General features: G+C 38.8%; 1 protein-coding gene across 3 annotated transcripts in view; it reads left to right on the top strand.

Annotated features, from left to right (window-relative positions):
* Positions 1 to 9,114: 9,114 nt before the first annotated feature.
* LOC113417636 (lethal(3)malignant brain tumor-like protein 4) overlaps positions 9,115 to 16,148 on the top strand; it is a 57,341-nt gene continuing 50,307 nt past the window's right edge. Inside the window, exon 1 of one of the 3 annotated variants that reach the window (XM_087970732.1) lies at positions 9,115 to 9,163. The gene's annotated coding sequence lies outside the window, so the exon portion shown is untranslated. Of the gene's footprint in view, positions 9,164 to 9,274; positions 9,430 to 9,872; positions 9,947 to 16,148 lie in introns of those variants that run through there. The other 2 variants (XM_026676131.2, XM_087970733.1) reach the window with 2 other exon arrangements.

Below are 16,148 nucleotides of genomic sequence, written 5' to 3'. Positions count from 1 at the left end.
AGCAGAGCCAAAGATCTAAAGACTAGCTAGAAAGCAAGAAATCCAACCATTTCCTGCTTCCTAGCTAATCTAAATCTCCCTGCACAGCAGAACAGCTGATTGTCGGAAAAAGGAAAAATAGCAATTTAGCAGGCAAGTTTGCCCGGTAAGGAGCGAGTGGGCGGGGAGGGTTTCTGCAGGCCCTGTGGGCTGTGCAGCCTTGTGTTTCTGCACAGCCTGGATTAATTGCTTTTTGGGGGGTGCTCTGGGGGTGAGATTGCTCTGCGGCCCACCAAAATTTTCTTATGGCCCACCGGTTGGCAACCGCTGCACTATAGCACTATATAGTATCCCCTGATAACAATGGAGATAGTACTGATCAGTTTAGGTATGCTTTGGGCAGTGTAGCACAAGTACAATTGCCTCCCAATTTTATCCTTAGCGTGTTCATGTTATTCTATACAAGCTAGAATTTTTAGAGGCTACTTTACCCAGAACACATTGATCTGCATCCCACCAACCAAGGAGATACAGAGTTGAATTTTACCTGGGTCAGAATGTTGTTTTGGAAACATTGGGGTTTCATGGCTCAACCAAGAATAATATATACTGTATAATGGCCTTCCTCAATCTGATTAGGAAAAGTTGGCATATATGGAACAAAAAAGCAGAAAATCAAATTAGCAGCAAAGCAAAGGGAGAGTTTGATTTGTGAATTGTTGCAAGAAAGATTGCACAGGTAGTCAAACATTCAAGGATAAAATTAATGATAGAAGATTTGAAATGAAAATGGATGTTAAATGTTAGTACATCATAGTTGTGTGAGAGGCTATTTGTTAAGATTAACTTTTTTAAAAATAGTCGAGTTTTAACAGAAGCATCACAAAATTGGTGCTTTGATGTTTCTCTTTATCCCCATGATTTATGCCCTTCATTTCAGTAAAAAAATTAGGGTAAAAAAGAGGGTAAAAAGCATGGAACAAGGTCACACTTCTGAAAAAAAATCACATTTCCTAGTAAAATCTATTTAATGGGTCCCAAAATTCCTAGCATTCAGGCTGTTGCTTTCTGTTTAAAAAGTCCACCTAGATGGCATTTTTTAAAGGAACAAACAAATCCCAAATCTATTTTCCTTTTCTTTGGTAATGTTTTGTTGTATGTAGCAAAGCCATTTAAACTATACAAACACCTAACTGCTCTGCAGCAGCCTTGAGTCTCCAGCAGCTGTTATCTTCAATTCCATAGGTAACTTCATTCCATTCTGGCAGCGCATTGAAATTATTTCAGAAGGCAAATAATCCTTTTGTTACATAAAAACTTCCATTACCAAGCTTAATTCCGACCATATAAATCCATGCTCCATTATTTTATCAACAGAGATTTCCCCCTTCCCCCAAATGGTTAATGTATTCTCTAGGATTTTGCACTACCTTGATGCCTAAATTTATATGATGTTTCTCTCCTTAGTTATACATTCTAGCATATGACCTTAGGTTATATGTTATATACATATGACCTTAGGATATATAGTATAGCTGTCAAAAAATCTCTGCATTTCTCCTGAGACAAGTCTATTGGACTCTTCAAAGACTGCTTCCAAGAGATTTGGGAAAAAGCAAAAAAGCGAGTACCCAGATAATGTTAAAAATTTTAAGCTAAATCTTTATTAATTAGCAATTGGTCATGGTGGCTAAGGATTGTGGGAGTTGAAGTCAATGATATCTGAAGGACAACCCTGGGGAAAAGATTTCTTAAATTTCTACCATCTTTTCTCTGAAAATTAAAGGTGGCTTACATGGGATCTCCCTAATTTTCTCTCCAGAGATACTGAGTTTCAGACTAAACCTGAATCAGTTACACTATACTGAATTTTCCTCTTATCTGTTTTCAGCAGACCTCAGTGGAATAACAAAAAGGGCTTAGATTTAAGGGAAATTTGGTCTCTCCAATGTGTCCAAGAGAAGAAAAAACATTGAAGACATTTACATTTGCCTGTTTATATATGCCGAATCTTGAGACTAAACAATCTGTGATAAGAATTTAATGGCTTTTGTGAAGACAGCTGCAAAATACAAAACCTTATCTCTCTTAGCTTCAAAACCCTCTTTGAAAAAATATTCTTTGAGAAAATGTTTTTATAATTCAGGAAAGAACAGCAATGAAGCTATAGTTAAGAGTATTGAAATATTTATTTTTCCCTCCTTGTAACTAAGAAAATCTGAAGAAGAGAGGAGAAAATAATACTTTGCTCATATTTCCATCTAGTGGTGGAAATCAACATTTTAAAAGCTACATGCGTGTTTACTTTGTGCATCTTGAATATTCAAAAGCACCGGGTAAGATTGCTTTTAATGGTCTAAAAATTAAAGGAGAATTTGATGTAATAGAGTTAAGATTCTGTCTTTGCTACCATTTTCATTCAGGAGCAAGGCAATTTATCTGAGAAAATATCTTCAGCAACACAAGATTTGGATCTGGAGTTTTTTGTACACTAGGTTAGTAGAAGATAAAAATGCAGAAATTCAACTTGTTCAGCTTTAAAGCCCTAGTAGCAATAGATAAGTTCTGAACACTATAATCCAATTGTTCAGAAATAGTTGAAGTCCAGTAAACCTCAGGAGGCTGTTGACAAATCTGGTATGTTTCTCAGTGTACCTCCAAGGTAAGCAAATGCAAATCATAGAAGCATGTACAAAATGCAAAAATGTTCCCTCAGAGCATTTTGAGTGTCCTGAATACCAGCCAGTAAAAGAATAGAAATGTCCCACTCACTTTGAGGTGTTTTTTTCCCCTCTTCTTTCTCTCACCATTAATGAAGGCCTGAGAGCAAACAAAGTCTTCATTTTTTATTTATTTTTTATTTTTATTTGTCAATTGCTTACAAGATAATACTGTAGGTATAAGTAAAAACATAGTTATGAATACATGGATACATATAAGAAAAATAAAAGAAACAATAGGACAGGGACGGTAGGCATGTTGGTGCGCTTATGCACGCCCCCTACAGACCTCTTAGGAAAGGGGTGAGGTCAATAGTAGACAGTCTAAGGTTGAAGTTTTTGGGGTTTGGGGAAGAAACCACAGAATCAGGTAGAGTATTCCAGAGATTGACCACTCTGTTGCTGAAGTCATATTTTCTGCAGTCAAGTTTGGTGCGATTAACCTTAAGCTTGTATCTATTGTTTGCTCTAGTGTTATGGTTGAAGCTGAAGTATTAATTGACAGGTAGGACATTGCAATGTATGATTTTATATACTATACTTAGATCGGACCAAAGGCGGCGTAGTTCTAGGTTTTCTAGGTTTAGAATTTCAAGTCTGGTGGCATAGGTATTCTGCAACGAGTAGAGGAGTGGAGAACTCTTCTTGTGAAATATTTCTGGACTTTCTCAACTGTGTTAATATTAGATACGTAATGTGGGTTCCAGACGGATGTCTTCCACCCAACTCCCAATTCAATAAGGCAAGGTTGTGATATTTGGGGACATAAGTATCTAATCTGTAAACAAATGTATATATGATAAAACAGAATGCTAGTAGCACAGTAGTTTATCATTCACTAGTGCTTTATCGTCTACCAACAATCCACCTACAATTTCCCCTCCAAATGTTTTATGGTTCCTTTATGATACAGACCAGTGGTGGGATTAGAAAAAATTTAGTACTGGTTCTGTGGGCGTGGTGTGGGCGTGGCAGGGGAAGGATATTCTAAAATCTCCATTCCCACCCCACTCCAGGGGAAGGATACTGTAAAATCTCCATTCCCTCCCCACTCCACTAACCTGCTTTCCAGCTCCGTTCTCCTGTGCAGGGCAACCAAAGAAGACCCAGCCAATCAGCTGGAACTCAATGGGAGGCGGAGAATAGATGGGGGCGGGGCCAGTCAGAGGTGGGATTTGTCAGTTCTCCTAACTACTCAAAATTTCCACTACTGGTTCTCCAGAACTGGTCAGAGCCTGCTGAATACCACCTCTGGTACAGACTACAGGGTACTTGCAATATTAGGACAATAAAGAATATTCTGCATCAGGACAGATATTCTGTACAGATCAGTTAAAACCCAATCTTTTGGGCACCAGGGACCAGTTACATGGAGAGAGGTTTTTCAGTTGGATCAGAGGCAGCATGGTTTTTCGCATACTGCCTGCATCCTGCAGATGGGGCTTCACTTGTTCGCACGTCCAGGTTTCTGGCGCACGACGGCCTGATGCCAGTCAATGGACCACAGATTTGGAGACCTCTGGTATATACAACACATCCAGTCTTCCTGTAGTTGAGTTCAACCTTGTAGGACTTCATGTGGTTTTCCTAGCCATTGTACAAAATCAATTCAACATTGCCTTCTTCCAAAATGTTTGGTGTTTTTTTTATTTCCCAATTTAGCCTACAGCCCAAGAATTTCCTGATTGTTTTCCATCCACATGATAAGCAAGTCCAACTGTGCTTAGCTTTTTGACAGCAGCCAAGGTCAACTAGCTGCTGTCACTTAGCAAGTTTCAAAGCACTAGACTACTAGATGTCTATGGAGATTCTCAGTCATCCAGGTCACCTCAATCTTTCAGTCAGAACTGAAGAAGCTTGGATGAGAGATGAAATGTCTTCTTCAATGAAAAAAACAAAGTTGAAAAGGCACCTTTGAGACTAGATTACTAGGTTAAAAGGTAAATATCTGAACATCATTAGTAGTTTTAATGATTAGATGGTTTTACCTCACTAGGTGCACATTACAATATAGACATTGAGAACTATTATCCATTAAGGTATCATTTGGGTTTATTCTGGAGAACATCCAGAATAAACTAGTACTTTGGAGAAACTCATATTCCTGTCTCTTCCCTTCTTCAAAACAATCACCTATATAAATTTCTCATCTGGTTAACATAAATGACTGGCCAACATTTCTATTAAAGTATTTTCTTTCATGGCCCGAATTAGGTTATGGATTGGGCTATTTTGGAAGTTATTTGGATGTAAGAAAAACTAAATGTTTGTGGAGAATCTCAATCATCCAAATCATGGTTATCCCAATTTGGAAGGATTATATTCAGGTGACTCTGAGGGTACAGATAAATCCCCAAGTGACCTCAACAACTCTCAGAGAACTATCTACCTACCGTCAGAGTGGTAAGAGTGCTAACAACCAGATGACTGCTAAGGAATATAATCCTTCCATTCACCACCATTCACCCAGAACTAAAGAAGCTTCTTGGATAAGAAGTGAAACATCTTAAAGGAGAAAAAACAATCAAGAAAGTCCAGCTACCTTTTGAAAAGCACCTTTGGGGTAAGAAAAAATAGTTTCCAGTGAATTCAGTGGGACTTTTCTATATACCTAGATCCAACCAGTTGGGAATATATTTAAATGAACAAATATGAAATATATTTATTTATTTAAATGTGTATACATAGGGAGAAATTTATCTGTATAAATGTGTGTCTAACAATTTGCAGAATCAGGATCTTATGTTCAAATCAGACTTGCAAATTTGGCAAAAGATGTTTTCTGTGAATGTTAATAGCTGTTTCAAAACTGTCTGGTAATCAAGAATATTTTTTATTTATATACAGTTGAACCATTATATCTCCCCAGAGTTTTATTTTTCTCTGTTAAAACTCAAAGGTTTAGAGATGGAGTAGGAACAGCATTTAAGATAGGGAAGGGAATGTTGTTTTAACAGGGGAATAGATGATTTTCAATTTTGAAGGTAAACAGATTGAACTAGTAGAAAAAGAGCAAAAATATAATGCTTTAAAAGTACATGTATTCCTCAACTTACAACCACAACTGAGCCCTAAATTTACATTAAGTGAGAAATTTGTTAAGTGAGTTTGCTCCATTTTACAACTTTTCTCACATTTATTAAGTGAATCACTGTAGTTCTTAAATTAAAACACAATTGTTAAGTGAATCTGGTTTCCCCATTGACTTTGCTTGTCAGAAGTTTGCAAAAGGGGATCCCATGACTCCGCGACACTGCAACCGTCATAAATGTGAGTCAGTTGACAAACATCCTAATGTAAATCACGTGACCATAGGTCATAAGTGTGAAAAATGGCCATAAATCACTTTTTTCAGTGCCGTTATAACTTTGGTCATTAAATGAACTGTTCTAAGTCAAAGACTACCTGTATTAAGGTCTTGATAAACTTAGATTTCCCAACTTGGGTTTCCCAAGGAAAAACTATACACAAAAAAGAATACAGGTAGTCCACAATTTATAACCCCAATTGGAGCCAGAACATCTGTGAAAAAGAGATGTTTTTGTAAAGTGAGTTGCGCCTGATGTTAGGATCTTTTTTGCCACAGTTGTTAAGCAAATCATATAGTTGTTAAGCAAATCCAGCTTCCCCCAATGGCTTTGCTTGTTGGAAGCTTTCTGGGAAAGTTGCAAATGACAATTACATGACACTGGAATGCTGCAACTGTTGTACATACTGGTTGCCAAGTACCTGAAGATTAATCACGTGACTGGGATGCTGGGATGGTTGAAATAGCAAGAACTGGACATAAGTTCCTTTTTTAGTGCCATTGTAATTTCAAACAGTTATTAAAACAAATGGTTGTAAGTCGAAGATACCCTATGTATCAATTGAATCAATTAAAAAAATTAAAATGGTTTGAAAATTGCCTTTCTTTCAAAAATGGCTGTGAAAGATAAAAAGCGCAGTCAAAACAATTAAACGGAACACCAGCATATGAATTACAAGCATAGCCAGTTTGGTCTATTACTTAAGATACCAGGGTAGAAAGCAGGAGACCCTGAGTTCAAATCCCACCTTAGCCATGAAAGTCAGCTGAGTGACCTTCTTACTCTCTCAGCCCAATTCAGCTCCCAGAATTATCGTTGTGGGGAAGATAGGAGGAGGAAGATGTGTTGGATGTTTGTCGCCTCAAATTATTTGCAAAACTAGTAAAGCTGGGATATAAATAAATAAAGCATTTTTCATACCTATGACTATTCAAAACATATCACAGAACATTTTGACTTGTAATGAAAGTGATTAAATGAGATTAAGGCTATGAAACTATCAGCCATGCATTCTAAATAGTCCGCAACCCCCAGGCCGCAGCCCACTACCGGGGTGTGTGTGTCCTATTCGAAACCAGGTTGTGTGAGAGGCGGGCCAGTGCGCGCACACACATACAGCTCCACTCACACAAGTGGCAGGCCAATGCACAGGCAGCTCCACTTGCACAAGTGGTGGATAAGTATGCACATGCATGCCGGCCCACCATAAACGTGGCCTGGTTCCTCTCTCATCCTCCACCTTCCAGCCAGGCAGCCAAGCCATAAAGATTGGGGACCACTACTTTAGACAGGAAGATTTTACAGAGGTGGACAATTACCTTCATACAATATGCTAAGTAGGGCTACCAGATCTGGACTGTAGGAATCCAGACACCACTGAGATGGCAGCAAAATTATGTGGGAAATGTTTGTTACTGCTTTTCTGGTGGCCACCCAAACTTTTGCAACCAGTTCTGGTTCGCCTAACTAAGCCATACATCATGTCAACTACTGCCAAGTGTGATTTTTTTTCCAATACTAAATCAAGACTATGTTCAAACCCACCCAAAAACTAATTTAGCCTAATCAATGTATCGAATCCCCACTATGATTCTTGACTTTTTTTTTTTGTTTTCTAGAGGGAGAAAAGAAAACAAACAAAAAAAGAGGAGACATCTGTGCTATTATAAAAGCTAGCAACATTATGACATATAATTTTTTAAAAGTTCACTCATATCCCAGGTTATTTAATATCCACATTAAATTGTTGAGATATATCATCAGGGGATGGGGGCGGAGGTCTTGTCATAGTATGACATGCAGCAATATTTCTTGTCCACCTGTTTCCAAAGAAATAATAATGATCTGAAACAGTAATACATTGGATAAGGAATATAGTGCTAGTAATTCTATGAAGCTAATATGGGTTAGCACGGTGATAGACTTGGGTGATTTTTATTGGTTCTGGATTTAGTTCTTAAACTGGACGTGCTTCTGGATTAAATTTTATACCCAGTTTAATATCAGTTCAGGTGGTTGCAACTTACTTTGTTCATACTGATGGCACTAATCACCTTTTATAATGTACTATTGAAGTGATTTTTGGCTATAGTGACATGTGCTTTTGTTATACATAGCTTGAGAGAAAAGGCTGCTTTTGAAGAGTCTTCAAAAACAATGTTCAGGATGCCGCAACAAAAATGTTGGCAGGTACACATTTTATATAAATATAAAATCAAATTCTAAAAAGACTGCCTGTAACAAGGATTCGAGGCACAATTAAGTATCTTGAGGATAGCTTTTAAAGATCTCAAAAGCTTTGATCAAAGGTATCTTTAGACAATTTCCATCTCTATGAAAAAAAAATTGTAACTGTTTTTTAGACTTGTTTCTGTTCTCTTTGTTGTCTTGGCTTCAGATGTTTTAGTGGTGGAGTTTGTTCCTAGCCATCTGTGGTATACAGTATAACCATGGAGTCAAGAGAATATGCTTTATTTTTAAATATACCTAAGGTAGTATAAATAGGGGAATCTTTAGCTGCCACATGACAAAGTTTTTGAACAGCAAAGCAAAATCTACCAGTGGGAGTATGTCCAACTCTAGAAGATATATACATTTTACTTCCTTTGAAGGGAAGGTAGTTGACCTAAAGACCTAGCTAAAGATTAAGAATATTGAAGTCAACTTGTTTATAGCACTTAGAACAATTTTCACAGACCCAATCTGTTTCTGTTCAGTACTTTATACCACCAACTCCATAGTGTCATGACAGCTGTCTATTATTTTGACTTTTTCTTTTTTTAAAAAAAAGGACTTAAATTTTTTTTATTGCCAAGTGTGGTTGATTTGTCAGTTTTATATTAAGACTTTTTCACTGTTCTCCCACAAACTGCTGTGGGGTCCTTTGAGGGGAAGGGCAGGAGGTGTGGGCCTAGAAGGATGATGGTAATTATAAGGGGGAGGAATAATTTCTGTAAAGAGCCCTGGTGATAGGGATTTTTGCCGCAAGACACATACGAGCACAGTTCCTTTTTCTGCAAGCCCCGAATCGATCAGCCTTTTATGTAATGTGTTTTTAGTCCGCTGGCAGGCTTCCCTGGACGGATTACATCGAAGCCCTAACTCCCGTGTCGAAGTGTAGCGCTTTTTCCCCGCGGCACATCCCCACGACTTCAGGTGAGTTTTCTCCATCCCGAACCGCGCCCGCCAAAAAGGAACTCCAGCCACGCCGCGCGCATGCGCCCGGGCTCAGCTGGCGCGTGCGCCCCCCCTCCCTCCTCCGGCCTCTTCATCCCTTCGGTTGTTCCACAAGTCGGCCGGAACGGCCCGCGCCCCAGTTATTCCGCGCATGCGTCTTGGCTGTTCCGAGCTCCGCTGGTTTAAAAAAAAAATTGTTGTGGGAGTTTAAAGGCGAAGAATCGAGCCGAGGGGAGGCGGAGGAGGTGAGTCAAAAGAAAGTGGGGACTGACAGGGGAAAGTTAGAGCGTACCAAGTGGGGGAAGCAGGGGGCCGCTCTTCTCCTTTTCCCCCTTTCGTCCCACAACTTTTTGGAGTTTGAACTTCGGTGTGGGATGGAGACGGACTCCCGGGCGAGGCGGGCGCCAAAGGACTTGCTTGGCCTTCTCTCCCCCTAAAAAACATTTTTGCCGTCCTCCACCTCATCCGCCGGGCGCCCCCCTCTCACCGTTAGGCTGCGCTTCCTCCCGCCATTTTGTGCCTGAAGGGGAGAAGCCCAAGGTGGGGTGGGGGTCGACGGTGTCGTCGTCCCCCCGCCGCCTCAGGGCAGAGACAAGGAAAGACAAGCCCGGTGGGAAGGAGAATAGGGAAGCCTATGGAGGTTTCCCTTCTGACGGGCCGGCGAGTGCTCTTTTGACGCTTCCCCAATGGCCGGGAGGCGACCCTTTGGCCCCCAAAGTTTGGGGGCTAAAATAGGCTGGGGACTTTAGTTAGAGGAGCGCGGTGAGTTGTTCTCTCAGGACGAGCTGCTTTCCCGCTGCTTACCCCCGCCTCCCCATGGCTATTATGACATAAACCAAACAAAAGTCAAGCAGAGGAAGGAGCCTCGCTCAACTGATGCTCTTTTCCTCAGCCTGGTTGGGGGTACGTGTGCTAGGTGACAGACCCTTCCTCAACCCGAAGCCGTCCTGAACTGGATGGCCACTCTTGGTCGGACGGGATTGGGCTACCGCCTCCATCTTTAACGGAACGAAGTTGGCGGGTGCTCCTCCAACACGGGAGGTTTTTAAAGAGATTGGACAACCGTTTGTCTGAAATGGCCTAGGGTTTCCTGCTCGAAAGCAAGGGGGTTGGACTAGAAGACCTCCAAGGTCCCTTCCAACTCTGTTAGTCTGTAGACACTGTCAGTCATCCAGGTCATGGTTGTCCCAAAGGTGCTTTTTCAGGAGGCAACTGGACTATCTAGTTTTTTTCTTTTGAAGACGTTTTGCTTCTCATCCAAAAAGCTTCTTCAGCTCTGACAGCTCCCCACTGTCCTGTCAGAGCTGAAGAAGAAAATGATGTAGGGTCTGCTTGGGCGGGGTGGGGGTGGAGGGTTGGACTAAATGACCTACAAGGTCCCTTGCAACTCTGTTAATCTGTATCTGTATCTATCTAAGCTTCTTTGATAAGAAGCTAAACGTCTTAAAAAAAGAAAACAGAAAAGAAAAACCTAGAAAGTCCAATTGCCTCCTGAAAAAGCACCTTTGGGATTCCAACTCTGTTCTGTTATTTCCCCAACCACCGAGGTTATTTGGTGTGCCTGAAAAAGGCTGCCGCACTCTCACACATGAGGTGTGAAAGTTGGTGGGGCATCATGATATTTGTGAGGATGGTTCTTGCTCTTTTTGGTTTATAGATGTTGAGCTTTACACTGTCTGGTCATTGAGCAAAATTAACTTTTTAAAAATCTGAGATAAGGCATCTGGAGCTGGGCTGTAATAATGGGGTCAACCACCAGGGGGCAGCAAAGTGGGGAAATCATTGTATCTTGGCTGCCATCCAGTGATTGCCTGGAGTTTTGCAGCCCAGATCCCTGATTTGAGGTAGTTGGAGACACGTCCCTGATTTTAATTCTGGATAGAGAGCCATAACATTTTCTTGTTCAGTTCATAGAAAAGGTGGAATGGATTAGTACTTGCTTCTTCAAGCATTCCACTCACATTTGATCTGTCTCCTTGTTGGCATACCAAAACATTCACAGAGAGGGACAGATGAGTTATGAAATGTTTTATGGATATCTGTGTTTCTGTAATAAAGAACTCATAAATCATATTTCATGGCCTAATGATCTCACAATTTATAATTTTTTGTCTATATAATTGTCTTATAATCATCTATTCCTACAGGAATCAGCTGTTCAGAGTTTCATCAAAATACTTTTCTTAAAACTTTTAATAGGATGCCAGGAATTAAATTTTTGCATCCCCCCCCCCTTCCTTAACGATAGTCAGAATTCACCAAAGTCATTCCCATTTGCTGTAGCCAGGATTACTGATGTGAAATGTACACACTAATAGTACCTGGAAGGTAGCAGATTGTGTATTCCTGTATAATAAACAAACCACAAAAATAAATAGCAGAACTTTGTATCCAAAATTAAAATGAATATGAATGAAGTTTTACATCTTACACTTCTTGCATCTGCAGAATGTTCTTTACATGTGAGTGTGTATTTGAACATCAAAAATATATGCAACTGATTCTGAAAAGTGACACCATTGTGATTTTTTGTGGGGCTCCTCAACCCCCCCCCAAAGGAAAGGAATTCTAGTAGTAATAATATTCAGTCAATTGTTTTGGGCTTCCTATTATGCTTTTGTACACATACACATATTTCATACATTTAATGAAATGAGGTCTGTAAAAGTTAAAATCTTAATAAATCTTTTACCTTTAAAGTGCGTCAAGACTCACATTAACATTGTATACATACATACATGTGCCTATACATGTACATGTATACATTAATCTTACATAAATGAGATTTTTGAGATGTATATATTTACTGAATTGCTTAGCAGAACTATTAGTTTAATTGAAATTGCTCCTTCAGTGAAACTGTTCTAGTCTGGTATTAACTAACATACATCCAGATGAAAAACGTCTTTTAATGTAGTTTTATTACTGTGTTCTTTGAGTGGAATTGTTAATGCTGGCCACAGTAATTGTGCATGTGAACATTTCCAGCAGAAACAATTGTATATCTTCAAAGACATTTTTCTCTGCTGGAATTTCTGTCTTGAAATTACTGCCAGCCTTTGGTGTAGAGTAATAGTGACAATGCATAGGAAATAAATTAAATGGAAGTTATGCCTTGCATTTGTAAGATTTGTCTAAGCTTGCGTCAGGATCTCAGGTTGCTAATACTGTAAGTAAAAGCAGTAGCAATGTACAGTAAAATGGTAGAAATTGTCACTGAATACAGTACTGGATATCTTTACATAGGGAAGATGTAGTTCACTGTAATATTTCCGCCTTTCACAATCTTTTTCAGCCTTGTTTATTAAGACTTTAAATGCTGAACATTGTTTCTGATTATATGACCAGGTAATTAATTCAGTGTAAGGCTTGCAGGTCAGTGATACTGGTCGATACTGGGGAGTTAATTTACTCATGGAAATCAGAGTCTTTATCTCTTGTTTGTAAAAGGCCTGTGTCAGGTTTTGACAAATGTTCGCACTAAAATTAGTTTCTTGGGAAATGTATTTAATGGTGCCAAAACAGAACCTGAATTTGAAACTATATGGAATTTCAGTGTAAACTATGTGATGAAGATTACTTCTCATTTGCTCTGATTAACATAAACCTCTATCATTTTATTAATGAAATTATAGTTCATTGCAACAGCAATCAGCAGTGTTAATTTTAATGAAATGAATAGCAGAGCATTACAATCTGTAAATATCTTTCTCCCTTAAACATGTTGCTTTTAGCATATTACATTACCTCTACTCTAATTTTTGGATATATTACTGATTTCTTGATGTGGAAATAGTTTAAACTCCACAGTTGGAAATTAGGCTAATAGCTTAATAGTTTCAGTTAGGTTTTTTTTTAAAAAGGGCTCAACATATATTGTAGTGAGCAACCTTAGATTAAAAATGTAGACTAGTAATGATATTGGGTAAGGTATTCAGTTTGCAAGCCGTTCCCAATGTCTGCTTTGAAACTTCCGGGTACTTTTCCAAATAGAGCTATGAAACCCCTGAATTTAAAATACGGTACATTCAGAAAATATTCAGCCCCCTTCACTTTTGTCAATTTTGTTATGTTGCAACCTGATTCTACATTTGTTGAAATTCATTTTTTCTGATTAATCTATACTCAGAATCCCATAATGACAATGTGAAAACAAAATTTTAGAAATGTTTGTAAATTTATTAAAAATAAAAAACTGAATATGTGGTATTAGTATTACCGAGTCACAGTAATTACTTAAAGGTAGACTTCTCAGAAGTAAGCCAATTTTTATTCACTGCTGTCACTTAAGCCATGTGCCAAATAAATAATAAGCCATATGAGGAAATTATTTTAAATGCAGTCATCCCCATCAATTGGTCTAACATTTTACATATAGTAAAATTTTCTAAATGTAAATGTTCATATATAGAAGGAATAATGTATGATATCTTAATGATGAGTATGTCTGTTAGCAATTCCTCATAGCTGCTCCCTAACTGCACATAGTTTGTTTCTTTGCGCTGAGTTTCACATTTGGGGGGGTGTCCCTGGTGCTCTTTGAGCCTGGTTGTGTAGAAATGTCTGTAAGAAAACAAGCAAGCTCAGAGAGCACCAAGGACCCCTCATGTCAACCTGAGCTATAATTATTCTCCTTTATTAGTCTCACATTCGTTTCTGGCATAGGGCTACATAGTGACATATGGTTGTGTATACTTTATTGCATATATTAGCATTGGTTCTCTTGAGAACTTCTAAAAGTCTTAAATTTCACCTTCAACTAAAGGAGCCATTATTAGATCCTTTGAATTTAAACAGCTGCATCAATGATCAATATTGTTGAGAGTAGTAGATTCTTAGCTCTGTGACTGTGGAGGAAATAATGCTTAGACAGGAATGGATCTAACCAGTTTGGGTTTGGCATACACTGGAAAGCATTGGATGCTTTACTCCTGGATAACCTGCTGAGGACTATGTCAGGTTTCCAAGTGATAATTCAACTTTCGGGCTCTACAGACTATGGAAAGAATGCTAGTTATTTGATTCTTCTGGACTTTTCAGTGCTAATTGAAACCACAGACTTGATATCTATGGAGATTCTCAATCATCCAGATCACCGTTGTCCCAACGGTGCTTTTCCATAAGGCAACTGGACTTACTTGGTGTTTTTCCTTGAAAACATCTCACTTTTTATCAAAAAAGGTTCTTCAGAACTAAAGAAACTTCGTGGATAAAAAGCTAAAAGTTTTCAAGAAAAAAACCCCAAGAATGTCCAGCACTTTTGGGACATAGGACTTGATATCGTATCACACCTGTTGTCAGCTTTGGAAGCCATATTGAGATCCGATGTGCCGACGCTGCCCCAATTGAGCCTGGGAGGGGGAAATTCATTGGAGTGGATCTAGTTAGACATAATAACATTCTTTTTCTGATTCAAGGTCAGGTCGTGTTGCACATAGTGAAAGGAAGTCTTACTTTGGGACAGATGGTGATTGGGCCATGTTTTATGATGATGGGTGCAGGGGATGGATTTGTAGTTTTTACTTATTGTAAGGAAGGCCGGAACTTTCAGATTCGGGATTCCACAGTTATGCCAGTTACTATCCAAATAAAAGAAACTTTTGAGAGATGTCTGTCTCAGAATTATTAGCTGGAATGGAGGTTTGCTGGAACGCTGACACCTGTCTGGATTTAGGACATTAAGGTCATGTTAGACTTTGATAGTTGGTATTAAAAAGTAGTGCTAAATAATTTACATTACACTGTAATGACTGCAACAGCCACTACATAGGACAAACAGGCAGAAAACTGGCAGAACACATCCAGCAACACCAACTAGCAATCAGAAGACATGATGAAAACTCTTTAATTTCACAACATATGAACGGACTTAACCATAGTTTCAGTTGGGAAACTGACCATCCTAGACCAAGCCAAATCCAAAAACGCTAGGGAATTTCTAGAAGCCTGGCACTCTGACAAATTAGCCACCGGTAGACACACAGATATAAACTATCTACAGACAGCAAAAGAGATAAAAAGGGAACAAAAAGATCAAAACACCTCCCGACCAGCAGTCAACACCTAGATGAGCATCGATTAACTTGAAGATTAACATCAGACCAACCATCAAGTAAACAATACCCCAATCAAGGAACTGCCAAAGAAGCCAAGAATAAACAGCCCAACCAAAGAACCTCTACCCCCACCAACATTGACAGGGCAAGCCACTAGAATATAAATTGAAAGCAAAACCCACTCCTTCCTAGCACCGAAGATGATCTTACCTAGTTTGTGTAATGAAGTGAGAGCTTATGGATCTACTGTGTTAACCTTAAATTGTGCTTTGCTATCATTAAAGACAATAGTTCTTAAGTGTTACTCACAAGCTAATTGGAGGAACTGTTTGATGTTAACTGCACAAAGTTGTTACACAGATTTAGCCTCACTAATCATGGGAGGGTTCTTCAGACCAGAAAACCTTCGTGTTTCAAAGGATGTATTTCTAATTAAAATGAGTGACATGATGTTCTATCTTCAGATAATAAAAGACATGGAGCCCATACAAATGAAATTATTTCTCCATGGTTTTTTTCTGCCTTGCAGGTGAAATGAATTGGCTATCCATACCTCTTCTCTTGATTAAGTGTAATACAGTTTGCAACAAAAAATGATTAAGAATTTGTGTAAAGGTAGTCATTTTTCATCAGTGTTATTTAAGATGAGGCATATTTTCCAATTCAGTTATTTTCTAGAAAATAGTTGTATAATTATTGGCACAATAATCCAGTAATAATCCTCATAACATTATGAGCATAAAACAGCTATTATACCATTAGCAAAGATGAATAGAGAGAAAACTAGCTCCACACATTTAAGTCCATGAACTCTAAAATGAGTATTTTTGCAAGCTGGCTCAAATAGCTTTTATAATCATGCAATAATGAAATAAAGGCAGGTGAGTTCAGAATTCTTTAGAACAATA

The sequence above is a fragment of the Notechis scutatus genome, chromosome 8 (assembly GCF_049901735.1).
Source record: "Notechis scutatus isolate UNSWTSFEM ecotype Mainland chromosome 8, rNotScu1.2, whole genome shotgun sequence".
NCBI lineage: Eukaryota > Metazoa > Chordata > Lepidosauria > Squamata > Elapidae > Notechis > Notechis scutatus.
The sequence above is the reverse complement of the archived record's forward strand: the minus strand, read 5'-3'. Positions and strand labels throughout refer to the sequence as shown.